This window comes from Thamnophis elegans, chromosome 4 (assembly GCF_009769535.1).
Source record: "Thamnophis elegans isolate rThaEle1 chromosome 4, rThaEle1.pri, whole genome shotgun sequence".
In the NCBI taxonomy this organism is placed as follows: domain Eukaryota; kingdom Metazoa; phylum Chordata; class Lepidosauria; order Squamata; family Colubridae; genus Thamnophis; species Thamnophis elegans.
This window is the reverse complement of record NC_045544.1, coordinates 123840180-123867245: the sequence shown is the minus strand read 5'-3', so window position 1 is coordinate 123867245 and position 27066 is coordinate 123840180. Positions and strand designations below refer to the sequence as shown.

Here is a 27066-nt window from a genome sequence, read left to right as displayed (position 1 = left end):
CAGGAAACCCTATACCATTTCAGACAAATGGCTATTCAACATCTTCTTAAAGACTTCCAGTGTTGGGGCATTCACAACTTCTGGATTAGATTTGTAGATTTGTAGATTTATTTATTTATAGGCCGCCCTTTTCCCTGAGGGGACTCAGGGCGGCTTACAATCAAAAAAGGAAGGGGGGTGTAGGACAATACCAAAAAGAAATGTGCACAAAGTAAATTCGACAGTAAAACTCAACATTCACTCAACATTCGGGAGGGGCAAAAATAAGATTATCCCCAGGCCTGACGGGCTAGCCAGTTCTTGAGGGCTGTGCGGAAGGCCTGGACGGTGGTGAGGGTACGAATCTCCACGGGGAGATTGTTCCATAGTGTCGGAGCCGCAACAGAGAAGGCTCTCCTCCGAGTAGTCGCCAGTTGGCACTGACTGGCGGATGGAATACGGAGGAGGCCAACTCTATGCGATCTGATGGGATGCAGGGAGGTGATTGGCAGAAGGCGGTCTCTCAAATAGCCAGATCCACTACCATGGAGTGCTTTATAGGTGGTGAGTAGGACCTTGAAGTGCACCCGGAGATCAACAGGTAGCCAGTGCAGCTCACGGAGGATCGGTGTTATGTGGGCGAACCGTGGTGCGCCCACGATCACTCGCGCGGCCGCATTCTGGACTAGCTGAAGTCTTCGGATGCTCTTCAAGGGCAGCCCCATGTAGAGCACATTACAGTATTCCAGCCTAGAGATCACAAGGGCTCGAGTGACTGTTGTGAGGGCCTCCCGATTCAGGTAGGGCCGCAACTGGCGCACCAGGCGAACCTGGGCAAATGCCCCCCTGGTCACAGCTGAGAGATGGTGGTCAAAAGTTAGCTGTGAATCCAGGAGGACTCCCAAGTTGCGGGCCCTTTCTGAGGGGTGTAAATTTTGTCCCCCCAGCCTGAGTGATGGTATGTTGGTCAAATTTTTGGGAGGGAAACACAACAGCCACTCGGTCTTGTCTGGGTTGAGTATCAGCTTGTTTGCTCTCATCCAGTCTTTAACGGCTTCCAGACCCCGGTTCATCACGTCCACCGCTTCATTGAGTTGGCACGGGGCGGACAGATACAACTGTGTATCGTCCGCGTATTGGTGGTATTTTATCCCGTGCCTTCGGATGATCTCGCCCAGCGGTTTCATGTAAATGTTAAATAGTAGGGGGGATAAGACCGACCCCTGCGGCACCCCATAAGTTAGGGGCCTCAGGGACGATCTCTGCCCCCCCACCAACACCGACTGCGACCTGTCCGAGAGATAGGAGGAGAACCACTGCAAGACAGTGCCGCCTACCCCTATCTCCCGCAGTCGTCGCAGAAGGATACCATGGTCGATGGTATCGAAAGCCGCTGAGAGGTCCAGGAGAACTAGGATGGAAGCATGGCCTCCATCCCTAGCTCTCCAGAGATCATCAGTCAATGCGACCAAAGCGGTTTCTGTGCTGTAACCGGGTCTGAAGCCAGACTGGAAGGGGTCAAGATAGTTAGCTTCCTCCAAGGTACGCTGAAGCTGGAGAGCCACCACCTTCTCAACAACCTTCCCTACAAAGGGGAGGTTGGAGACTGGACGATAGTTATTAAGAACAGCTGGATCCAGAGACGGCTTCTTCAGGAGGGGTCTTACCACCGCTGTCTTAAGCGCGGTGGGAAAGTACCCCTCCCGAAGAGAAGCGGTAACAACCGCCTGGATCCAGCCTCGTGTCACCTCACTGCTGTTGGCAACCAGCCAGGAGGGACACGGGTCCAGTATGCAGGTGGAGGCACTCACAGCTCGCATAGCCTTGTCCACATCCCCAGAGGCAACTTCCTGAAACTCAACCCAGAGATGGTTTGCCAAGTTTTCTCCTTGTGTCTCGGCTGGATCTACTGGGGTGGAGTCCAGGTCCGCTCGAAACCGGGCAACTTTGTCCGCCAAGAACTGGACATACTCCTCAGCCTTACCCTGTAAGGAGTCCCCCGTCTCCCTCCTATTTAGGAGGGAGCGGGTTATCCTAAACAGGGCGGCTGGGCGGGACTCGGCGGACGCTACCAAGGAGGCAATGTATGTTCTTTTTGTTGTTCTTAAGGTCCGAATATACTCCTTGGTGCATGCTGTTAAAAGTGCCCGTTTCGACTCGGACCTATCGGACCTCCACGAGTGCTCTAGGCGTCTCCTCCGGCGCTTTACCTCCCGGAGCTCCTCAGTGAACCAAGGAGGCCTCCGGGGGCCGCTGACCCGGAGGGGCCGTAGCGGCGCAATCCGGTCTAGAGACTCCGAAGCTGCCGAGTGCCAGGCAGCGACGAGGGTCTCCGCCGAACTGTGGGCGAGGGTATCAGGAATAACCCCAAGCTCCGTCTGGAACCTAACAGGGTCCATCAGTCGCTTGGGGCGGAACCAGCTGGTCGGTTCCTCCTCCCTACGGTGGGGGTTTGGCCTCCGGAAGTCTAGCCTCAGTAGGTAGTGGTCTGACCACGACAGGGGTATGATCTCATTACCCCTCAGACCGAGATCGTAACTCCACTGCTCCGAGAGGAATACGAGGTCAAGCGTGTGACCCGCTAAGTGAGTTGGGCCTCGAATTACTTGAGTCAAGCCCATGGCTGTCATGGAAGCCATGAACTCCTGCGCTCCATCAGAGTGTTCACCGAGCGAAGGCAAGTTAAAGTCCCCCAGAACTATAAGTCTAGGGAACTCAACCGCTAGCTCGGCTACTGACTCGAGGAGCGAGGGGAGGGCTGCTGCAACGTAGTTGGGAGGCAGGTACGTAAGCAGCAGACCCACTTGACCCTTGAGGTCCAGCTTCACTAGCAGGGACTCACACCCGACAAGCTCCGGAGCAGGGATCCTACGAGGAACTAAAGACTCCCGGACTACGATAGCCACACCGCCACCCCTTCCCTGGGCTCTCGGCTGGTGTAGCACCTGAAATCCGGCTGGGCACATCTCAACGAGGGGGACTCCTCCCTCAGGGCCCAGCCATGTTTCAGTAATACATGCCAGGTCTGCGCCCTCATCAGTTATCAAGTCCCGGATGAGGGGGGCCTTATGAACAACAGACCTGGCATTTAGCGACAGCAGCCTGAGACCAGGGTCCTGAGCACCCGCGCCATCTGACCTTGGAGTGGGACTCCTAGGGCCGGAAGGAGGGATCTCTATGACACAGCGAGCCCTCCTTCCCCGATGATGGCCTGCCCTAAAGTCCCCGCCGTATCTGCCTCTCCCTGTCATGACCGCAATGCTCCGACCCTCACCCGTGGTTGTGGTCCCCCCAACCACCCCGATGACCCCCGCATACCCCGGCAGGTCCTCCGAATCAGTCATACCCAAACTCTCACTCAAGCAATCCTCACGAAATAATTAAAACACAAAGTTACAACAGTAATAGTAATAAAAGTGAGATCATTCATATCATCCCAAGCAGTCCCATGCACTCAACATACCATATTAAAATAAAATTTAAAAATTGCGCGGGCTCACAGACACAATGTTCAGTTTATGGTAGTCCAAAGGTGTCTTCTGCCCTCTCCTAAGGGAGGGCCTACCTTGAGGGGGGGCTCTTCTGAAAAGTTCAGTGTAGTCCGGGGGGGGGAGGGGCTGGGGGGTAAAGTGAGTTCGGGAGTCAGCTGCAATGATGAGAACCGGGGAGTTAACCATAATAGAAAGAAGTCTGGTAAGTGTGTTCATTTCAACAGCTTCTCTTGGTGTCATTTCCAGGATCAGAAGAGTCCAAAGAGTCCAAAGAGGGAGGGAGGGAAGCTTATCTCCAATAGAAGGGGAGGGGGGGGGGACGCTCCATTCAATAATCGGGCCCGACGTTCTTAGGGCCCAGCGCGTCAAAAACAAGTCCAAGATGGTCAATTTCATTAGCCAACAATGTTGGCGTCCATGGAGGCTGGCAGCTCGGAGAATTAAAGTTTACCGGTCCGCTGCCAGCTCCGAATCACAGGACACTCCGCACTCCCTCAACTCTGTCCCAGGGGCCAATTTCCCCCCCACCAACTCTCCCTTAGTTCTCCTTTAATCTCCGCGGTCTCCACCAGTTCCTTCTGTTCAAGCCGCGATGTTAGGCGGCGTCAGATGGCAACCACGGCCGGCAATGTCGGTGGCCAGCAACAAGCAGCGTCCCTCGGCGTCCCTGACGCTTCCCAAACTTCCCTCTCACCAGCTCTCTCGTTGTTTAAGTCAATTCCAGTCTCCACCGTCCGCTACGCTCGTTCGTTCGAGCCGCGATGTTAGGCGGCTCAGATGGAAAGAGACGGGCGATGTCGGCAACCAGCAGCTTCGGCGGCTTCTTATTGTGTCTGCGGCCAGCAATGCCGATGTCTCTTGGCGTTTCTAAGGCTCAGCGTCTTTCCGAGCTGGCAGCTCAGGGAGACCAATTCTCCGCTACTGCTGCCAGCCCCGGGACCGCTGGATGTTCCGGCAGACTCGCCTCGTCTTAGGTCAGGTCTAGAGTGCCAAATCCTCCTCTTTGCTGAAGTTTTGTCCATGCAAAAGCCGAGCGGCAGACCCGGCAGCCATCTTTCTCGCCCATGCGCAGGCACTGTCTGGAGGCAAGCTGATCCACTGATTAATTGTTCTAACTGTCAGGAAATTTCTCCTCAGTTTTAAGTTGCTTCTCTCCTTGATTAGTTTCTACCCATTGCTTCTTATTCTACTCTCAGGTGCCTTGGAGAATAGTTTGACTCCCTCTTCTTTGTGGCAGCCCCTGAGATATTGGAACACTGCTATCATGTCTCCCCTAGTCCTTCTTTCTATTAAACTAGACATACCCAGTTCCTGCAACCGTTCTTCATATGTTTTAGTCTCCAGTCCCCTAATCATCTTTCTTGCTCTTCTCTGCACTCTTTCTAGAGTCTCCACATCTTTTCTACATCGTGGTGACCAAAACTGAATCCAGTATTCCAAGTGTGGCCTTACCAAGGGGGACCAGTAAATCCACCTCCCTAATCAATGCATGAAGCATTGAAACATTTTTGAGAGATGTCAGCCTCTTCCTGAATCTATCCAGGGACCAGAACCTTTCTCGGTAATGAGATACCCTGACAACTAAATTCAGCTAAGATCTCCCTTCCGAAAACACAAAATCTCTGTTTGGTGTTTCTCTGATCATCAATGGGAAAATCAGTAATGGCAGAAGAACTTCAGAGCTCCATCCTGGTTACATACATCTACAGCTCCAAGCAGTGTCTTGGCTCAAGGATAATGGAATCCAATTGCGTGGTCTGGAGCACATCCATGGACACGTTCCAAAGTCTTCACTTTCGATGGGTGATAAATTTTATTCCTGAGATGCCAGGGTCTGAATAGAGGACCTTTTGCATGCCAAGCATATTCAGTTCCATCATGCTACGGCATCTGACATCTATTCCAGAATACAGTTACAGCTATGACTGGAAATACCTATAATGGAGATAGATACTGCTTATTTCTGTACAGGACTAGAGAGTTGACCTTGAAGGAGGAATGAAAAGACTATCAGCAAAATACGAAACTTAAGGCTGCCCCACCAATTGTCGTTGGTTTAAGAGGGAAGGAAGTGGGCGGCCCTATCAGCTTTCAAAATTTTTATTATAGCCTATAAAGTACCAACAATGAGTCCTGGGGGTGCAGTGATTAGAATGCAGTGTTGCAGGCAAACTCTGCCCACAACCTCGAGTTCAATCCTAATGTTGACTCAAAGTTGACTCAGCCTTCCATCATTCTGAGGTCAGTAAAATGAGGATCCAGATAATTGGGGGCAATATTCTGACTCTGTAGACAATTCAGAGAAGGCTGTAAAGCATTGTGAAGCAGTATATATGTCTAAGTCAGTGTTTCTCAACCTTGGCAACTTGAAGATGTCTGGACTTCAACTCCCAGAATTCCCCAGCCAGCATTCGCTGGCTGGGGAATTCTGGGAGTTGAAGTCCAGACATCTTCAAGTTGCTAAGGTTGAGAAACACTGGTCTAAGTGCTAAGTGCTGCTGCTATTTCATATGGAGTCTGTGGCCTGGCTTGGCCTCCCTCAGAGGTCTGACATCAGTTTTGAAGGTCTCCCTACTCTCTGTTCAAATAGGCAGTCAAGCTTGCCTTTGGTTGTAGTGATGTCAGCTCCCTTCCTTCTCGAAGTTAAGTTTCTGTGGATTCTTTACCATTTTCTTTCTTTGGTATGATTAACAGTTACGTTTAATCAGACTTTTTTTTTAAAAAAAAAATCTTCAGCACGCTCCATGTGAATCCAGTTTGTTTACTTATAATCTGATATTTTGGGAAAACACAGAAAGTAGGTGAACTCAAATGTCTACAGGTAATCATTGATTTATAACCGTAACGGAGCTTGCTCACCATGGTCATAGGACAGGTCGGTGAATGATTACAGCATCACAGGATTACAAAATAATGGCATGAATAAAATTATTACATCTATACTCTGCCCTCTGAGACCGCAACAGGACTTTCCCAATTCTATAAGAGGATGATTGGGCTAAGAGACAGATGTCACGCCTGGAAGCAAGTTTTTGCATTGGGCCTTCTGGCCTGCCAGATTTAATGCTGTGGGGAAATGGGATTATAGGGGGGATTATATGGAGTATGGGAGATATATAGTCATAACAACATTTCTTTCTCAGAGAGTAAAGGTCATCCTGCCCTGCACCTGGAGTGGCGTGACTGGGAGGCATCTCCAGTTGGGACGGTGCCTGATTGGGCCATGTGATGGACATGTGGTTGCTGGGCAGGGACCTGGACTTTCATTTGGATGGGGAAAACCTGGAAGCTTTTAGTTTCAGGTTTTCCCAGATGAAGCAATATGACATCTCTAATAAAATGGAACTTTGAGGAACCTCAAAGCCTCAGAGTCTTCTTTCATTGTGGGTGTTACTTGGAATCCTGACAACAGAGTCACCTCATGAATGTGTGGCCTGCACCAGCCTTCCCATCCCATAATTTAAAAAAAATAGACCCAGCTTCCATCACTGTGTCCATGAATATCTACTTCATCTTCCCATTGCTGAACTACCTCCTTCACATGCGCTTATCTTTTATTCCACTTCCCCTTTCCACGTTTACCGGAACTAAATGAGAACGACAGTCAAATTTTTCATTGTCAGATTGATTCTCCGTCAGATAAGACGCGGCTAACTGACCAGGTCATAAGGCTTTGGAAATCAACTGCCTCATCCAGTGTAATATTGAATATCTTTCCATCCTTCACTGGGTTTTCCCTTTCATATCACGCAAGAGCGACCGGTTTCCTTGACGGACGGCTTCATCTACTTGAAACTCATCACTCGGATGACTGATCATAGAGCCATGGACTGAAGCATTTAACATATTGTATAGCCATCCACTTCCTGCACACACAAAACCCAATGCTTTTAGCAAGTCAAGATTCCTGCAGATCACTTTGAAATAGAACTCTATTAAAGGAGAATACACTATTTGTAGCTCAGGGTTGACATGAGGGGTCCTTGGTGCTCTCGGTGCTTGGTTGTGTTGGAAGAAATGTCCACCTGAGTTTAGTTCCAAGTGGGGGGGGGAGAGACTGGAAACATGGAGGCTGTTGGAAAGATGGTTTAATGGTGGACAGGACCACATGGCTTGAGCTCCTGAACAGAAAAGGGAGAGTCACATGCTTCAAGATATTGGGTGAAGAAGAAAAAGGGGCAGAGATGCTGAAAGTTCCTGGTTTTATGCCCTCCCTGGTCTTTGATCTTGAGCATGTATTCTGATTGGTTGTCAAGACTCCCATGGGGCCGTGCAGGGGCAACTCTGTAGGCTGTGTTTTGAGTCCAAGTTTGGTTGAGCATTGCTTCTTCCCAAGTGCCCTGTGGTGAGATGGGTAAAGGGCGAATACTATCATGCCTTAATCCCATCACCCTGGAGCTGAAGGGGGGGGAGATCCTTGTTATGTAGAATAGACTGGCTGGGGCATTTTAATGGCCCATTGACAAAGGTGGGGGCTATTAAGTGTGAGTCTGTTTCCTGCCTAAAACATGTATCTCCATTTCCTATCCAGGGAAATATAATATTCTGCCTTTTCAATATTTCCCAGGATATTTCATTTTTCTAGGAGAGGGCTGGGTGGTAACTTCCTACACTTATTTTCTTGCAACCGTTTCATTACCTAAACTAGGTAGCATCATCGGTGTTAGTAAGGAGTGCAGTTTTCTAACAGTTTATATTCTGATAGCTTGCCTGTCAGTGTTTTTTGGGGGGGTCTTAGAGGTTCTTTGGTTGAGCTGTTTGCTGTTGGCTTCTTTGGCAGTTTCTTGAAGTATTGTTTACTTGGTTGTTGGTCTGATGATAACCTTGAAGTTAATTTATGCTAATTTGGGTGCTGATTGCTGGTGGAGAGGTCCTTGGGTCTTTTTCTTCCTCTTTTGGGCCTGGGTGATTGTCTCTTTTGCATTGTCTATTGTCTAGTTAATGTCTATGTGTCTACTGATGCCTGATTTGTCAGAGTGCTTCTGGAAATTCCCTAGCATTTTTGGACTTGACTTAGTCTAGGATGGTCATATTTTCCCAATTGAAACAATGGTTAAACCTGTCGTGAAATTAAAATAAAATTAAATAGAACTCTGTGTTTTGAGGGTGAGGCAATATAAGCAAGAAATCAACATTTCTTATCAAGGAAATACACCAGGGTTTGAATTCTTCTGCATGGAAAGCGACTTCTGTGGAAGTGATAAACTGGCACAGGTAATTCACAACTTATGGCTATAATGGAATCTGTTCATTTTGGTCATAAGTCGTTATGCTGTAAAGAGGGTCACTATATGGCCCAGACCTAATTCAACAGGTCATTTGTTAAGGAAACTTGGCAATCCTTAAACATACCCATTGTTTGCGATAGGGAATTCTCCCCCCCCCCCCAAAAGCAGAAGTAAACACCTGTTTTGGACAAAAAATTATAAATTCATGATCACGTAACTATGGGACCATGCAAACAGCAGTAAATGCGGGCCAGCTTCTGAGCACCCAAAATGCTCGGTTGTTGGGACTTAGGAACTCAGGTCATAAGTAATGTTTGTGGGGATCCATCATAACCTTAAACGGTTATGTTGTTGAGGACTATTGCCAATTAGAATTCTTGCTGACTCGGCTTCTGAGATTTTCCCCATGTATTTTTTTTCTAGTCAAGAACCATAAGGACTAGAATTCAGTTTAGGCAGTTTTGATTCATTTTGTCTTAGAACGGCGAATTCACAAACGATGAAACTAACTCCAAATCTGTGAAGAGTTAGAATGCCTGGGGGATGGGTGGAAAAATAATCTCAAGGGGGAAATGGGTGCACATTTGTTGTTGTTGGTTGCAAAGTTGTGTCCGACCCATCGCGACCCCATGGACAACGTTCCTCCAGGCCTTCCTGTCTTCTACCATCCTCTGGAGTCCATTTAAGCTCATACCTATTGCTTCAGTGACTCCATCCAGCCACCTCATTCTCTGCTGTCCCCTTCTTCTTTTGTCCTCAATTTTTCCCAGCATTAGGCTCTTCTCCAATGAGTCCTTCCTTCTTCTTAGGTGGCCAAAGTATTTGAGTTTCATCTTCAGGATCTGGCCTTCTAAAAAGCAGTCAGGGTTGATCTCCTCTGGGACTGATCAGTTTGATCCCCTTGCAGTCCAAGGGACTCACTCGAGTCTTCTCCAGCACCATAGTTCAAAAGCCTCAATTCTTTGGCGCTCAGCATTTTTTATGGTCCAACTTTCACAGCCATACATTGCAACTGGGAAAACCATAGCCTTGACTATATGCACTTTTGTTGGCAGGGTAATGTCTCTGTTTTTTAGTATGCTGTCTAGATTTGCCATAGATTTCCTCCCCAGGAGCAAGTATCTCTTAATTTCCTGGCTGCAGTCGTCATCTGTTGTGATTGTGGAGCCCAAGAAAATAAAATCTGTCACTCACTACCTCCATTTCTTCCCCATCTATTTGCCAGGAATTGAGAGGGCCAGATGCCATGATCTTAGTTTTCTTAATGTTGAGTTTCAAGCTAAATTTTGCACTCTCTTTTTTCATCCGCATCAAGAATGCATACAGGGGCTGAGATCAATACAAAGAGTGGTTTCTTTTTTTCTTTTTTCTCTTTTCTTTTTTCTTTTTTTCCTTTTTTTTTTCTTTCTTTGCTTTTCTTTTTTTTTTTTTTTTTTTTGATATATTACTTTTATTTTTTTAATCCATATGTATACAAGATATTTTAGATAGAAGGTAGTGCCAGGTGTGGGCCCTGGGAAGTCGGGAGGATTAGGGATGGGGATTGTGGGGGGTGGGGTGGGGGGGGTGTTAACATAGCCTTAATAAGAACAAGAATGTATTTATATACGGTGGTTCTTTTTTTTTATTATTATTATTATTATTATTTTTTCCTTGGTTCATTTTACTTTTATCAGATCAAACAACACTCGAATAAAGGCATACACCAAGGAGGGAGGTAGAGGGAAGGAAGAGGGAGGAGTAAGGAAGGAGTAAGGGGAATGTAAGGAGTAAGGGGAATGTAAGGAGGGTGTCTGGGGAGTAAGGGGAGAAGGAAGGTTTGAGGGGAAAGGGAAGTAGGAGGGGAGTGTTAGAGGGAGAAAGGAAAGTTGGAGGGGGTAGATGGGGTGTATGGAGGATGCAAGGGTTAGGTGGGGTTGTGAATGATGAGTTGTGTTTCCCTTTTATTTGTTCGTTTTATTCCCTTTTTTCTTTTTTTTTCTTTTCTTATAGTAAATACCCTGTATATAAATGATTGCAAATGGAATGTGAAAATTGAATAAAATATTTTATAAAAAAAGAATGCATACAGGGCATACATAGAATTTTTTAACTGATCAAAGCAGCAAGTGATCTTTGCACATTTTATTAAAAAATATGGAAATACTGCAACATCTGCACTTGCATATTGGTGTTCTTCCATCAAGCTCTAGTGCTCTAATACCCCCCAGACAGCCTGCAAAAAAATCACAACTGATTATAGTGGGATACACCATCCAACTCCATCTTTGAAAACTTAAACTGGGAAGGGGAAACACAGGTAAAGGTAAAGGTTCCCCTCCCACATATGTGCTAGTCATTCCCAACTCTAGGGGGCAGTACTCATCTGTTTCAAAGCCGAAGAGCCAGCGCTATCCAAAGACATCTCCGTGGTCATGTGGCCGGCGTGACTAAACGCCGAAGGCGCACGTAACGTTGTTACCTTCCCACCAAAGGTGGTTCCTATTTTTCTACCTGCATTTTACATGCTTTTGAACTGCTAGGTTGGCAGAAGCTTGGACAAGTAATGGGCGCTCACTCCATTATGCGGCGCTAGGGATTCTAACAGCCAAACTGCCAACCTTTCTGGTCGACAAGCTCAGCGTCTTAACCACCAAGCCACCGTGTCCCTTTATTTCTGAGACACCCCTGGTCCAAACAAACACGAATCCTAACCAGCAGCCCATTTTTGGCTATGGAGATTAGAGAGTTCATGAAAAGCAAGAATTACCAGGGAAAAGGTTTTTCAATTTTCAAGAACAGCATTTAATTGCTAAGAAGAGATAATGACATAATCTCTTCCCCCAAAGGAAAAAGATTTCAGTTTTACATAAAAATGGAGGAACGACAAGCAAGAGCTTCAATGAAGAGTCATAATCGGCTGCTTTTCAGTCACAAGAAAGTCAAGGCTTTGTTTCTTTTTTTTCTTTTCTTTTTAAGGCGAATAAAAGGGAATTGTTGAGACTCAGAGCCTGCCAGTTTACAACTCAGCATTCAGGGAATTTCACAAGAGTTTCAACTATTAAACAGCCCAGAGGTACAAGGCGGCACCAAATGGCACCACAAGAAGATTGGCTCGCAGTCCGGTGCAAAGCAGTGCCAGTAAGAAACAGAGAGAAAACTCTAGTGTGAATTTTGTTGCTCTCTCCAGCAGTTCCTCAAATACACAAAACACCAAGACCATCCATTTCAATAAAAGTCAGAAAACAAGGACTAGCCGAAGGCCTAGCTTTATCTCAGTTTCATTCTGTTGAGTACAAATGTTGCAAAAATTCAAGGCTAAAGTCTTCAGTTCTTCAGGGATAGTTTGGACATTTAAATGAGCAGAATTCTGCTACCCCTGGCTAAATCCCATTCTGGTTTAAGCTTCTGCTTTCTATGTGGCCAAATAAAGGAGAAAAGGAAGCCCAATTCACCACTTTGCAGTCCAGACTAGCAAAACCAATAAAGGAGAATATTTGTAGGACAGGTTGTCTCAAAGGTATTTTTTTCAAAAGACAACTGGACTATTCCCTTGAGGAAAATGGTTCTTTCTAGATTCTGAGAGCCAGGATTTCAGTTCTTAGATGCATTGTGAATATATTCTGATGTCTTGCAAAGTGCAAAATTATAGTCATGGGTTCAAATAGGAGGATTTGATTTTACCCTCTTTCTCTCTCTCTCTCTCTCTCTCTCTCTCTCCCTCTCCCTCACCCCCTCTCTCCTCTCTCATCCACCCCCCCTTCTCCTCTTTCTCTCTCTCAATGTCTCTCAACATCTCTTGCCAGTCTAGCACTGACTAGAAATATTGATGGTATCTAGTTTGGGTATCAAAATATCTGCAAGAAAACAACCAAGTTCAGAGAGCACCAAGGATCCATCATTTCGACTCTGAGCTACAAATATCTATGGAGATTCTCAGTCATCCAGGTCATGGTTGTCTCAAAGGTGCTTTTTCAAAAGCCAACTGGATTATGTTTTTCCCCATTGGTGGAGGGGAGGTCAGAACTAATTCTTCCATCTCTCTCCCCCACCCCCTCCAGGGAAAACTGGTGAAGCTTCATGGATGAGAAGCGAAACTTCTTTCTCAGCAAGTACAAGTTTTTAAGCATAGATATTTGAGAAACATGCAGCATGATGTCTCAGTCAGTTTAAAAGACCGAAACACTCTCAATGTTTCCAAAGCTATTTTGATGCAACCTGTGGTGTTGGATTTCCCAGATTAAGTGTCATGGAAACAATAGTTTTTCTGTGGTCTGATCAAAACCTGCCAATTTTGACAGATGACTCAGAGCTGTACTATAAGAAGAGAGGAAGTAAATCTTTTTTCAATTCAATGTTGATGCCAGACATTACCGTGTGAATTCTTACAGTACTTCTCTTTTTTTCTTTTCTCTAGAGTAAACAGAAATATAGAAAACTGATGGCAGAAAAAAATATTCCAGTAATCCATCAAGTCTGCCCGTTGAGTTTGTTGTTTGCTTTCTTTTTATTTTGTTATTATATCTAATTATTATTGTTATATTTTATCCATTTTTATTTCACTTTTATTTTTTGTCAGATGATGGACATGTGTTTGTCTCAAGCATGTTTAAACTCAGTTACTAATGATTGACCTCTACTTTTGCTGGAAGTTGGTTTGAAGCTCCAACTACTTTTTCTTTTGAACTTCCCTCTTGTCAGTTTGAGCTAATGCCGGCGGTGTTCTTGATTTTTGCTTCATTTTGAAATTGCCTTTCGGTGTTTCAATTTTGCTTTGTGTGGAGAGTGTTCCTTTATGTAGTCACCTGCTTGCCAAGCTAAGGAAGAAAAACAACTTAAGAAATAAGAGGAAAACAGAGACAGTGGTGAAGAATTGGGCAAAAAAGAATATGACCAAGTAGTGCCCTTCCGAGTAGCCATTTCTACTGAATTAAGGGTGGTTACATCATTTTTCAAAGAAATTTGCATCATCTGTCTTTTTTCCACCACAACCTTCAAATCTGCTTCTAGACCAGGGGGGTCAAACTCGATTTCATTGAGAGCCACATCAGGGTTGTGTTTGACCTCAGGGATGTGGCCGGTGTGGCCAGAGTAGGCGTGGCCAGCTTGACCTCACTTGTGTTGGGGGCGTCTGTGGTTGCCCAAGCGCTCTGCCAGCGAAAACGGACTCCAGAGCTCCATTTTCAGCTGCAACGGCCTCCTGCCATCCTCTGCCAGTGAAAATGGAACTCGCGGGGGGGGGGGGGGGTGGCACGGGGTGGTGGTGGCAGGAGGCCATTGCAGCCTGGGAGGGCTGCACACAGCCCTCCTGAACTCCGTTTTGCTAGCAGAAAATCACAGGCCAGTTCTTTGCTGTTTCTAAGGCAGATCTAAGCGCCCTGTAAGCTGATTCCAGCCCCTAGGCCTTGAGTTTGACACCCATTCTAGACTATCTCTTGCTAAACCAAGAAATCCTTGTGTGTTTCATGTTACAAACAAGAATCATTTCACATATTAAGAAAATGGGCAGAACTTTCGCTGTAGTACTTCTCAATGTGGCTGCCTAAAAGAATGATGGTCGTCTGTCACAAAAGGACCCATCGAAGTCAATGGGGAAAACGAATTCTCTTAACAACCATGTTACTAACTTAGCAACTGCAGTGATTCATTTCAGGGTGGCAAGAAAGGCCATACAATGAGGCAAAACTCACTTAACAACTGTCTTGCAATGGAAACTTTGGGCTCAATTGTGGTCCGGAGTCAAGAACTATGTGCATTGGTTGTACCTAGCAACACACATAGCACACATGAGAAGGTATAAAATCTTCAGAGAAAAAGACAATTAAACAAAATAAATCCTATATAGATGGAAGGAGGGCAGGAGCAATATATATAAAGGTATCTTGTCTTTTTATGTACACTTAGAACATATGCATCAAAGACAAATTCCTTGTGTGTCCAATCACATTTGGCCAATAAAGAATTCTATCCTATCCCATCCCATCCCATCCTTCTAAAACCAGAGGGGGGAGCATTCATCATAATACTGAATAGGGCATTAAAATCACTAAACATTCAATGCAATAACATAGTCCAATGTTTCTCAATCTTGGCCGCTTGACGATGCGTGGACTTCAACTCCCAGAATTCCACAGCCAACTGGCTGATATAGTTTATTGACTATCTCAAACACAGTAAGATAGGGCAATGAGCAAGTAATAAAAGATAACGCAGATGTGTTTGATAAGCCTATAATATTAATGTTATCTGCATATTGTGGACTTTATTGTCAAGAACTGGCAAATACCACCTCTGGCTGGCCCCAGGAGTGGGCTGGGAATGGAGATTTTGCAGTATTCTTCTCCTGCCACGCCCACAGAAACAGTAGTAAAAACAATTGAATTTCACCACTGTCCAGGAGGCTGCAGGGAGGCCTGCTAGGCCCAAAATGGGGAGCGCGGGGGGGAGGGGGTTGCATGCACATGTGCAGGGTACATAGGGGGTGTCATGCATGCACTGTATTATAGGTGTGGGCACATGGACGCACGCTATTGCATGCGCGCTTTCAGCAAGCAAGGACAAAAAGGTTAGCCATCACTTTAATGTAGGGTCTCCTGCTTGAGCAGGGGGCTGGACTGGAAGACTTCCAAGGCCCTATTCTGTCCCGTGCTATCAACAGGTACTGCCAAATATATTAGATTTTTTTTTTCTTGCTGGAGATCAATAACAAAATTCTTCGCATTGTCAGGCACAGGCTGACAATTGTAGATGTACAGCTACTACTTTTTACCAAATCATATTGTTTAAACTTGCCTCCTTTTATATCATCCTCATCTTCAAATTGACTATTTCCCAACATTTCACAACCCAGGCAGCGCTCGACTAATGACCACAATGGAGCTCAAAATTACTGCTGCTAAGTGAGACATTTGTTAAGTGAAATTTTGCCCCATTTTATGACTTTTCTTGGTTACTAAGTGAATCACTGCAGTTGTTAAGTTAGTAACACAGTCGCTAAATGAATCTGCTTTCCCCTTTGACTTTGCTGGTCATAAGGATGCAAAAGGGGATCACGTGACCCCGGGACTCTGTCATAAGTATGAGTCAGTTGCCGAACATCCAAATTTTGATTGTGTGATCATAGGAATGCTGCAACAGTTGCAAATGTGAAAACTGCCATAAGTCCCTTTTTTTAGTGCCGTTGTAATGTCGAATGGTCACTAAATGAACTGTTGTAAGTAGAGGACTACCCGTATTTATGGCTTTCTTTCTGAACACATTGTATTCTTTCACGTTTTATTTCCTTCAAAGAATTTCTCCTCCCATCACTTTGGGCTTCATCCCAAATAATTTCATTATTTGCATTCCATTCGTTCTGCTAGAGATTTCTTGTTTATCGTCTTCACCCACTTCCCAAATTATCGCTTGTGGCTATGAAAATAACTCTCTATTTTCTATCTTTTAATCTTAATTATGCCTTATTCTTGTTTGCCAGTCTGTTTTTCCATGCACATATTATACAACAGCTTTCTCTCATTTTCAATTTTTCAGTCCATTATTCTTTGATGTATAGTTTATCCCCCCACCCTCCAAATCCTCGGTTTCTGTCATTTCATCATTAGAAGAGGCACAAATTTGCATGCCTCCTACTATCACAATTCCAAACATTTCTGTGGGCTCTGTAACATAATGCATCCCTGTCCATTCCAGGCAGCTTCCACACCCTCCTCCTTCACGTCCACTTTCTGCTCGTTTTGTAAAGAGAGGAATCAATTTTCCAACATTCTTTTCTGGGACTCGTACCATCTCTTCCTACAGTTCTTCTACTCTCGTTATAGTTTAGCCACCAAATCAAATTTATTACTACGATCAAGGATCGAGATAAGAAAGAAAATCAAACCAGAACAATAAAATTAAACGAAACCAGATTGGCAAACTTGTCACATTGGTAGGTATGGTTGCCATGTTTTCACTGCCGCCTCCCAGGATTTGAGTGCTGGGTTGGAGATGATATTATATATGGCTAAAGTTAAATAAATAAACAAATAAATAAATAAATAAATGCAAACACACACAAGGTGCACGCATACATACATAGATATTATATAAATGAATGTAATGTATCTTCCCTAGGAGATGTTGCAGGAATGATAGAAGCATTTTAAAAAGCCATAATTGTTTAATAAACCACAGGGCTTGAACTTGTTTAGAATAGTAAATAGTCGGCTTTCTCCTGTCTGGCATCTCCTTTTTAGCCTCCTGAGCACCTTTAGATATGGCAGATTCTGGCTGGGGGAGGGGGAATTAGTATATATAAGAGGATTAAAGGGCAAAATGCTTGGCTTAAAACATACATTTCATTGCTTGGAAAATCCCATCTCGGAGGGGGTAATTTCTTGTATGTTGTGTTTAGGATTTTAACAGGCAAGCAGTATTTTAAGTTTCAACCACAGACATCTGACGTTTGAGGGGTAACTCAGCTCCACTCCCTCCGCAGATGTTGGGTGGACAAAAAAATCAAGGTGCGAGTACAAAGAAAATCTAGCTACACCTCCATACTTAATAAAGTCCTTGATTTACGACAATTGAGCCCAAAATTATGTTACTAGGTGAGACCGTTAAGTGAGTTTTGTTCCATTTTACTACAGTTGTTAAGTTAGTAACATAGTTGTTAAGTGAATCTGGCTTCCCCATTGACCTTGCTTGTCGGAAGGTTGCAAAAGGTAAATCCCATGACCCCGGGACACTGCAACCGTCATAAATATGAGTCAGTTACCAAGGAGATGCCACAATGAACATAAGTGTGAATAACAGTCATGAATCACTTTTTTCAGTCCCACTGTACCTTTGAACTGTCACTAAATGAACCTTTGTAAGTCAAGGACTACCTGTACCCAAACTGCATCAAATGTGGAGACGTATTCTCTATTATTCTGTATGTTCTCTGGAATTCTCTTCTTTCTAGTGTCCATAAAGTGCCTGATTGTACAACTGGGGGGGGGGGGCCTCCTAAATTCAGCAATTTAACCTTGTCTGCTCTCTGTTAATATTATGCCTCTTTTCCCTCTCCTTTCTCTTCCCATATAATTCATGGGTGTTTACAGTGCATTCATCATTTGACATTTATTTTAATGCCATTGTTGTACTTTATTTTCATTTTGTAATCAGCTTTGAAAGGATTATCTGGAAAGCGTCACACCACATTAAATGAATAAACCATAACCTGCAAGCCACTCAACCCAAACAACAGTACTTCAACTTCCTAACTTATGTGAAGTCAGCCTCAAGCTCTGGACTGCAGTCCAGCGCCTCCCAATTTGTGCTGGGTCTCATCTTATGTTGTAAAAAACACCAAGCATGCTAAGTGATCTTTATTAATAGCCACTTACTTGGATAGTCACCAGCCTTACTACAGCAGGTTTGATTTCCAAGCATTTATGCTTTGAACTTCGGGTTGAGCAGAATTAAAAATATAAGCGACATTTATCTCTGGCCATGCCATGCCGGATCCTCCCATCACCTCTTTGTTGAGACATAGCTTTAAAAAGAAAAAGAAGAAAGAGGCCTAAGAGAGAATTCATAAAATGTTACATAAACAGGGCATTAGCCTGGCTTGTCCATGTGTATTTGCGTTAAATGCAGGTTGTTAAGCTCCTGCTTTTTCATTCTAGCTTCTTCCACCCAAAAACACCCCACTGCTTAATGTGAATATTATGACTTCCCATTCAACGGCTTACTCCCCCAGCATCTACCCGTTAAAATCAAGCTTTGACTTCCTGCCCAGACTGGCTAAAGGGCCCGTCTGTCATTCAAGGTTTAGAAAACATTTGTCCAGAGAAGCAATAAAAAACCTCTCAGATTGTTTCTCCACTGCCCTATTAGGAATAGGTCCAGACACATAGTAAATAATAATGGTTCCCAAACCATACAATTTTCTCCTCTTCCTCCCACACCCAATTTCCCCCCTAGCAAGAGAAAAAGAAACAAAAAGCAGCAAAAACTGAAAATTTGCATCCAGTGCACACCATCAAGCTACATCCGACTTCTGAATAAATTTCTGTGCAAATTTATTTATAGATGACCATGTTGTTAATGGACTTTCACATGGCCTAGAAATGTGAAATTTGATACAAAAGGAGCTACAGTGAGATCACCAAACCACGCTAAAAATAAAGACCATTTCCCATTTTTGTTCCCCTGGGCTTTTCAAAGTCTTTGATTTTATCCCCGCTGTTGCCTTTCCGGTGCTTTTTAGTTTATTTATGTTGATGCTATAGCTATTTATTTTATCAGAGTGAGCTGGTCAGAAAATATGTTTTCTGGATGTCCAATATAAATGCTGTGCAGAAATGTTTTGTTAGAGAAAAGGGAAGATGTAAACACTCAGATTTTATACTTTCAGCTCACCAAAATGCTAAAAATGCGTAGATTGAAAATCAATTGCTAGAAATAGGCAGGCATTAAGCATGACATTTATCTTCTAACACAGGGGTGTCAAACTCAATTTCTTTGAGGGCCGTATCAAGGTTGTGTTTGACCTTGGGGAGCCAGGGTGGGTGTGGTCAGGGTGGGTGTGGCCAGCTTGATATCACTCGTGTCGGGAATGCCTGTGGTAGTCTGAGTGCTCCGCCAGCCAAAACAGGCTCCCAATCTCAATTTTTGCTTGGGACAGCCTCCCAAGCTCCATTTTTGCTGCAGAGGGTTGCAAGAGGGAGATCGGGAGCCCATTTTCGCTGGCAGAGGCCCCATGGGCCGGTACTTCACTGTTTCCAGAGTGGCCCCGCGGGCCATAACTAAGCACTAAACATAGCTTGCAAGGGGTTTTCCTCAGGAACTAGGCTACTCTTCAAATTTGACTTCTGCTACCTTGTTTTAGAAAATCTACATATCTTCTAGGTTCAATGAAGTACATTTTTATTCAAATCAGCTTTAGACCCAGGGGAACGTACAGATGTCTATGGAAGTTGATCCAATTAAATCCATAATGAGATTGTTAAGGGTAGACATCCAGTCAAAGAAGTCTAATAAAACCAGTATTTAGCAGCATAGCAAATGTAAGCCTATCACCCTGCAGAAAACATGTCTGGTATCTCCTATTCGGTCCCCACTGTGGGCAGAAACACAAGGGAGAAGGATTTATGCAACACTGGGAAACTTTAAGGCAAATATAATCCTGCCATTGCATCATGTTACAGAGGCAGTGCCTTAATGTAGGAAATTCAGTTACATTAGGCAAAAGGAAGCAAGGCTGCACTAATCAGCAGCAATATAACCAAGAGCACATTACACAAGCACATTGTGGGACTTTGAAATATCTCAGAAAGCATGCATTTCCAAGAGTATCCCTATTGCAACAATTCCCTGATTTAACCCCAACACCTGCTCCTCCGTTTGAAAGCTCTTGCAGTACAGTTTCTGAAGCATCGTCCAATTGTGTTACCTTGTTATGAACTACAAGGCAACCAGTAAGATTTGGTTTTCTAACCATTCAAAGCAGGGGTGCAAACCTTTGTTCCCTCCAGTAGTTTGCAGATGTTCTCACTTTGAGGTATCACTTAATGAGCTGGCAGTGGGAGGTGAGGTGCATTTAAGTCCCTGGCATTTAATTTTAATTACACGCATACTTCAATTTTTGCACTGTTCACTTCAGCCCTCCGCATGTCAATCAAAGTGTGGCTTTGGGTCCCACTGAAGGCTGTTCAAGATTAAAGGATTTATGAGACATTTAGAATTGATAAAAATGCATGTGGATGGTTTGCACGCACGCACACACACACACACACACACGATTCATTTTGGCAGCTCCCTAGATTCTCCAGTATTGTGTGCTGCTGAAATCCAGGGGCACGAGTGTTACTGTTTGGGGTTGGTCTCCTACTATAACTACTGCTCTGTATTCCACATCTGTTACAGGGTCAATTTTTAAAATGCTGATGTACAAAAAGTTACATCCAAATGAAATTTTATGACAGGTGTTTTTAAACCATGATTTATTGAATAAGCTATAGAGGCCTGGCTTACACATAACCAGTAAGCTTTAAAAGGAAGGATTCATATATCATACTAAGCCCAAACAAATCACATTATGGCTTAGTATCGTGATGGCCAACCTATGGCACAGGTGCCAGAGGTGGCAAGCAGAGCCCTCTCTGTGGGCACATGCACCATCACCAGCTGCTCTTTTGGTTTCCAACATGCATGTCAGCTGGTCTTCGCGGATGCTGGAGCACTGGAAAACGGCATAAAAAATGCCTTTCTTGGCCATTTTTGGGCCAGTTTTGGCTTGACAAATGGCTTGAAAATGGCCTGAAAATGGATTGAAAATAACCCCAAAACCGTCCTGAAAACAGTCCAAAAACCGGCCTGAAAACAGTCATGCATGTACCAGCCAGATAGTCTTTGGGTTTCTGGCGCTCTGGCACATGCACACGCATGCCCACATGTTCCAGCTTGGGCACTCAGTGCCGAAAAGGTTTGCCATCATTTAGTGTAATAAGCAACTCATCTGTAATTCAAAGGATAGGATTTTTTTCCCCCACGTACTGAGATAGTCTCTCACAGAAGAGGTCACTTTTTGCTACTAGTGGTTGCCAGTATCTTTTTCTCTCTCTCATTTTTTATTTTATTTTTATAACATATAAAAAAATCAATTTTCCCAAACAGTTGTCTGGGTACAACTGTTTTTTAAGCAATCATAATCAAAGTGTTTACAATAGTATTCATCGCAATAACATTAATACTTTAATGACAATATTATTTCACTTATCTACTTTCACAAATCTCCATTTTAACATCCTTTTTACGTCCCCACATTTCTAACTTCTGTTTCTTTTATCTAACCATGGGTAAAATAGATCCCATATTAAAAAAAATATTCAGTTTCTTCTTTGTCCTTCAAAGTAAGCATTGGTCTACCCATTTCTGCACATTCTAACATTTTCTTAATTACACTCTCACCTGTCGTTATCTCATCATTCTTCCACTGTTGTGCAAATACAATTCTAGCTGCAGTTAATACATGTAAAATCAAATATACTAGTGATTGCCAGTATCTTTATGGGACTCCAAAAACCATCATTATCTGGGTTCACAGAAAAAAAATAATCCATGCTAAGCAGTTTCTATCAAACAATTGCCATTAGTGCCTCCAATGTAGTCTGGATCACCATCTACTTTAGAGATACACGTCTTGACATCCTTTCAGCTCAAGAAAGACCATTCTGGAGCACCAATGAATTTCAGAAGACCTTGATCATGTATAGCTTAACACAAGACATGACCTCTCAATGAATGACGTCAAATCATTGTTAGCCTGCAATTCTGTATTAGGCAGTGCTATCTCCAGATATTTAAGATATTTGCACATTTTGGAGCCCTTCCCTACACCAATGGAAGCAGGGTTCTTTTTCCTACATGATAGAGCCTTCTACTAAATTAATAACCCATTCTGAATTACAGCCCAGGGCAATGTTGATGACTCAGCCTGCCTATGCCTGTACAACTTGAGCTGCATAAATCTTTTGAAAGGGGGGCTTTAGAATGTCAAGACATGTATCTCTCTTGGGGCTTCATGGCTGCTTCAGAAATGATTTCTTGATGACCGTAGAGGTTATCTGCATTTGCAGAGATAGCATGAAGCAGCTTCTGAAACAGTTTTGATTTATTTTATCAAACCTGTAAAACTATTATGCTTTAATTGTTTGAAAGGAGGTGCTTAGATGCCGAAATTAAAATGCCGAATTAAAACATGCCGAAATTTTGTCCTACTGTCAGGTGGTATACATGTGTGTCCCAGAAGCTGTCCGATCAGATTGTTCAAGGTTAATTTTTATTTCCTTCCTCGGAAGCTAGTTACTCTCCTAAAAATCTTGTGATACACAAACTGTCTTGTCTTTAAGCAGTTGGTAGAAAGTAAAGACCACATCTCGCACAGGTCCCAGGGAATTGCTTTGTAATAAACAACATATAAATTCAATAAATAAAATAAATAATATTTTCAACAGTTGAAGTTGATGATAAAATGAGAAAATTAAGTCTATGTTGTGTCTGATCTTGTTTTTAAAAGTGAAATTGGCCTTTTCTGATTTCCCTCTTTTAGAATCTATATTCTTCTTCATATCTATCTATCTATCTATCATCTATCTATCTATCTATCTATCTATCTATCTATCTATCTATCTGAAGATGTGTGTGTGTGTGTGCGTGCGTGCGCATGTGTTCTGGCATAACTCTGGAACGCCTCAAACAATTTCAACCAAACTTGGTACACAGATGACTTACTCTCTGGAAACAAATACCATGGTGGCAAGACACCCCTAAAACCCCCCAGGGTGTGTGTTCTGTTAAGATACAGCCTGCTGTACCTTAAAATGACTTCTACCGTACTGCCGCAAAATGGTTTCTACTATACAGTGCATGGAGTTCCAATGGGAATGGCTTCACAGTATTCCACAAGGGGGCTCCTTCTGGTAAGGGGGAAAATCCAACATTAGAAATTACATTTGATCCGGACATTTTCCCCCTAAAAATAAATGCCCAGGCAACGCTGGGTTAGCGACTAGTTTTTTAATAAATTGAATTGGATCCTAGTATTTTAGTCCTTGTTTTCCGTCTGACATTTTCCAAGTATGAAAGATTGATGGAGGGGCTCAATTCTTAAGGGAAAGGAAAGAAAATCCCTGGGAAAGATGTATAACTTCTGGTGTGCCCAAGCCGTGAAGTTTGCTACTTGCTGTAAATGATATAAATGACAGCGCTGCATTTATCTCTGAAATGTGATAAGTGATCTCTGACTGCCTGTCCTACAGCACAGGGCTGAACATGCATAGGCCTTGGTGCAGGATTGTTCATACAGGTAGTCCTCAACTTACAAGAGTTCATTTTGTGACCGTTCCAACTGCACTGAAAAAGGTGACTAGGGCCATTTTTCACAGTTACCACCTTTGTAGCATTCCCATGATCGTGTGATCAAACTTCTGGTTCATACTTAGGATCATTGCTGTGTCTTAAGCGCATGTGATCACCTTTTGCAACCTTTTGACAAGCAATGTCAACGGGGAAGCCCAATTCACTTAACAACCGGGTTTCTAATTTATCAACTGCAGTGATTCACTTAACAACTGTGGCAAGAAAGGTTGTAAAATGGGGCAAAACTCGCTTAACAAATGTCTGACTTATCAACCGAAATTTTGGACTTAATTCTGGTTATACATCGTGGACAATACAATACAATACAATAGCAGAGTTGGAAGGGACCTTAGAGGTCTTCTAGTCCAACCCCCTGCCTAGGCAGGAAACCCTATACCGCTCCAGACAAATGGCTATCCAACATCTTCTTAAAGATTTCCAGTGTTGGGGCATTCACAACTTCTGGAGGCAAGCTGTTCCACTGATTAATTGTTTTAACTGTCAGGAAATTCCTCCTCAGTTCTAAGTTGCTTCTCTCCCTGATTAGTTTCCACCCATTGCTTCTTATTCTACCCTCAGGTGCTTTGGAGAAAAGTACAACCCATACTGTGTTTTGGCAAAACCTTAGGTTTCCATTTGATAGAATTTCATGAGATATTGCGGGGAGGATTCATTCAGATATAGCCACTTTTTAAAATCACTATAGGTTTACCTCTTGTTCAAAGGTTTTTTCTTAACTAAAAGACTTCACAGAGAGGAAAACTGATGTTTTGTTGATTACAATCCCTCTCCCTCCATCTCTTTCAGGGCCCCAATGCATTTTCCCAACATCAGTGGTGAAATTCAATTTTTTTACTACCGGTTCTGTGGGCGCGGCTTGGTGGGCGTGGCAGGGGAAGAATACTGCAAAATCTCCATTCCCACCCTGCTCCTGGGGGAAGGCTATTGCAAAATCTCCGTTCCCATCCTACTCTGGGGCCAGCCAGAGGTGGTATTTGCCGGTTCTCTGAACTACTAAAAATTTCCACTACCGGTTCTCCAGAACCTGTCACAACCTGCTGAATTTCACCCCTGAGCTATTCCATTATGTCCACTCCAGTTGGTGACTTTAAATTGTCTTATTAAAATGGTCCTTCTGTAAAACTACATTCCTGGGAGCTCAAACCAGCAACTCAACCTCTATTGAGCCAAAATAGATTTCAAATCAAAGTGACACCTGAGCAGATTTTGGACCAAAACAAATAGTTAAGATGTCAGGCTAAAATTTGGGATTAAGGATTCCAGATTAAAATCCCCATATAGTGATCCGATTCTGACACCATTACTGTCATCCTTTCCCAGAAGCATAAATTAGGGATTGAAAGAGAAAATTACCCATCCTCTCCAAGCTTCTTGGAAGCACAGGTGGGTAACAAAATTAAAATGAATCTCAGAAGTAACTTGATACAGAGGCACACAGAATTAAGATGCTTATATTCATGCAGTCATGAAGAGATCTGGTTAGTTGAGGAATAGGAGTATGTTATGTTGTTTCTTCTGCTATGTTTTTTCCTTTCTTCTGAGTGTTCCCCGATGTAATCTAAAATTCTAGACCACTTAACTATCTCAGCTGGCACTGCCAAATCATTAGGCGGGTCTAATATTAATTTAGTGGAAGGCTCTATCAAGTAGGAGATAGAAGTCTGCTTCCATCAACGGTAGGGGAAGGAATACAAAATGAGCAAATTTCTTAAAGATCTGGAGGGAGCCAGTTTGTTCTAGAAGGAGGGGTGTCAAACTCGCGGCCCACAGGCCGGATTAATCCCGCGCTGGCCACGCCCACTCCCAGTTTAGCGAAGGGGGTGGAAGTCCCTATACGTCACATGACACCACCATAACATCATGAGTTTGACACCCCTGGTGTAGAGGTTAAGGCACCAGGCTAAAAAGTGGGGGACTGTGAGTTCAAATTCCACTTTAGCCGTGAAAGCCAGCTGGGTCACTCTTTCTTGGTTGTTGTGGGGGAAATAAGAGGAGGAAGGTGTGTTGGATATGCATGTTTACTGCCTTGAGTTATTTATAAAAAATCGTAAATGTAGAATGCAAATAAATAAATAGAAATCTTCTACTCGTATGATGATAAAAAAAGGGATTTATCTGATCTGATTGGGTTGGAACTCTTCCAGTTGGGCCATACTGACACAAGGTACAGCAGCAAGGCAGACTCAAGTCCCAAAGAAGTACAGGTAGTCCTCGACTTACAACAGTTCATTTAGTGACAATCTGAAGTTACAAAAGCACTGAAAAAAGTGATTTATGACTGTTTTTCACAGACCATTGCAGTATCCCCCATGTATCCACAAGTGACCAAAATTCTGACGCTTGGCAACTGACATATTTATGACAGTTGCAGAGTCCCGGGGTCATGTTATTCCTTTTTGCAACCATCAGACGAGCAAAGTCAAAGGGGAAGGCGGATTCACTTAACAGCTGTGTTACTAACTTAACAACTGCAGTGATTCACTTAACAACTGTGTACATGAAAAGTTGTAAAATAGGCAAAATTCACTTAACAAATGTTTCATTTAGCAACAAAAAAATTGCTGCTCAATTGTGGTCGTAAGTCAAGGACTGCCTGTAGTGGTGGTTGGCGGCTTAACCTAACCAATACTGATCTAGGAATTCTGGGAATTGTGGTCTTAATATACTGGGGGGACACACTGTTGGGGAAGACTGCTGCATGGTCTTTTCAGTGGTGGCCCCCTAATTGAGAAATTGGACAACTTGGATAAATCATCCAGATCATGTTGTCCCAAAGGTGCTTTTTCCAAGAGACAACTGGACTTTATTTATTTTTTCTTTGAAAACATTTCGCTTCTCATTCAAGATGTTTTTTTGTTTTAGTAGGTTTTCAAAGGAAAAAAAAAACCAAGAAAGTCCAGTTGTCTTTTAGAAAAAGCACCTTTGGGATAACTAGGTTGTGCATTTGCAGACCAAGTGAAAACTATTATTAGATTACTAGATTAGTTATAAAACCTACCACCCTCTTTGCTGCTGCAAGAAATCTAAAGCAGTGTAAGCCCTCCGGTCTTTAGAAAACATGAGTTTTCTTGCATGCTGCTTTTTTTATTTCTTACTTTAAGAATGGATGTCGTATTTTATATAATGTAACTGATTTATCAAGCAAATTTATATAGCTATCCAACTCATATGTAGGTGACTTTATGAGTTTATTGCCATTCTATGAATTACTTGAAGAGTTTTGGCATCGCAGACCTGCAACTACAGATAGTCCTCAACTTAGAACGATTCATTTAGTGACCATTCGAAGTTACAAGGGCACTGAAAAAATTAACTTATGGCCAGTTTTCACACTTACAACCATTGTAGCGTCCCCATGATCACATGATGAAAATTCAGGCATCTGCCATGAATTGATGATAGTTGCATAGTCCTGGGCTCATGTGATCACCCCATTTGTAATCTTTCCAGCCGGATTCCAAAAAGCAAAGTCAAATGGGAGG

General features: G+C 43.5%; 1 protein-coding gene across 3 annotated transcripts in view; it reads right to left on the bottom strand.

Annotated features, from left to right (window-relative positions):
* The window catches only part of SH2B2 (SH2B adaptor protein 2), a 70700-nt gene that overhangs the window by 40081 nt on the left and 3553 nt on the right, over positions 1 to 27066 (bottom strand). The window contains exon 2 of one of the 3 annotated variants that reach the window (XM_032216392.1): positions 18046 to 18194. The exons of the other annotated variants lie outside the window; for them this stretch is intronic. The gene's annotated coding sequence lies outside the window, so the exon portion shown is untranslated. The remainder of the gene's footprint in view (positions 1 to 18045; positions 18195 to 27066) is intronic. 3 annotated transcript variants of the gene reach the window in all.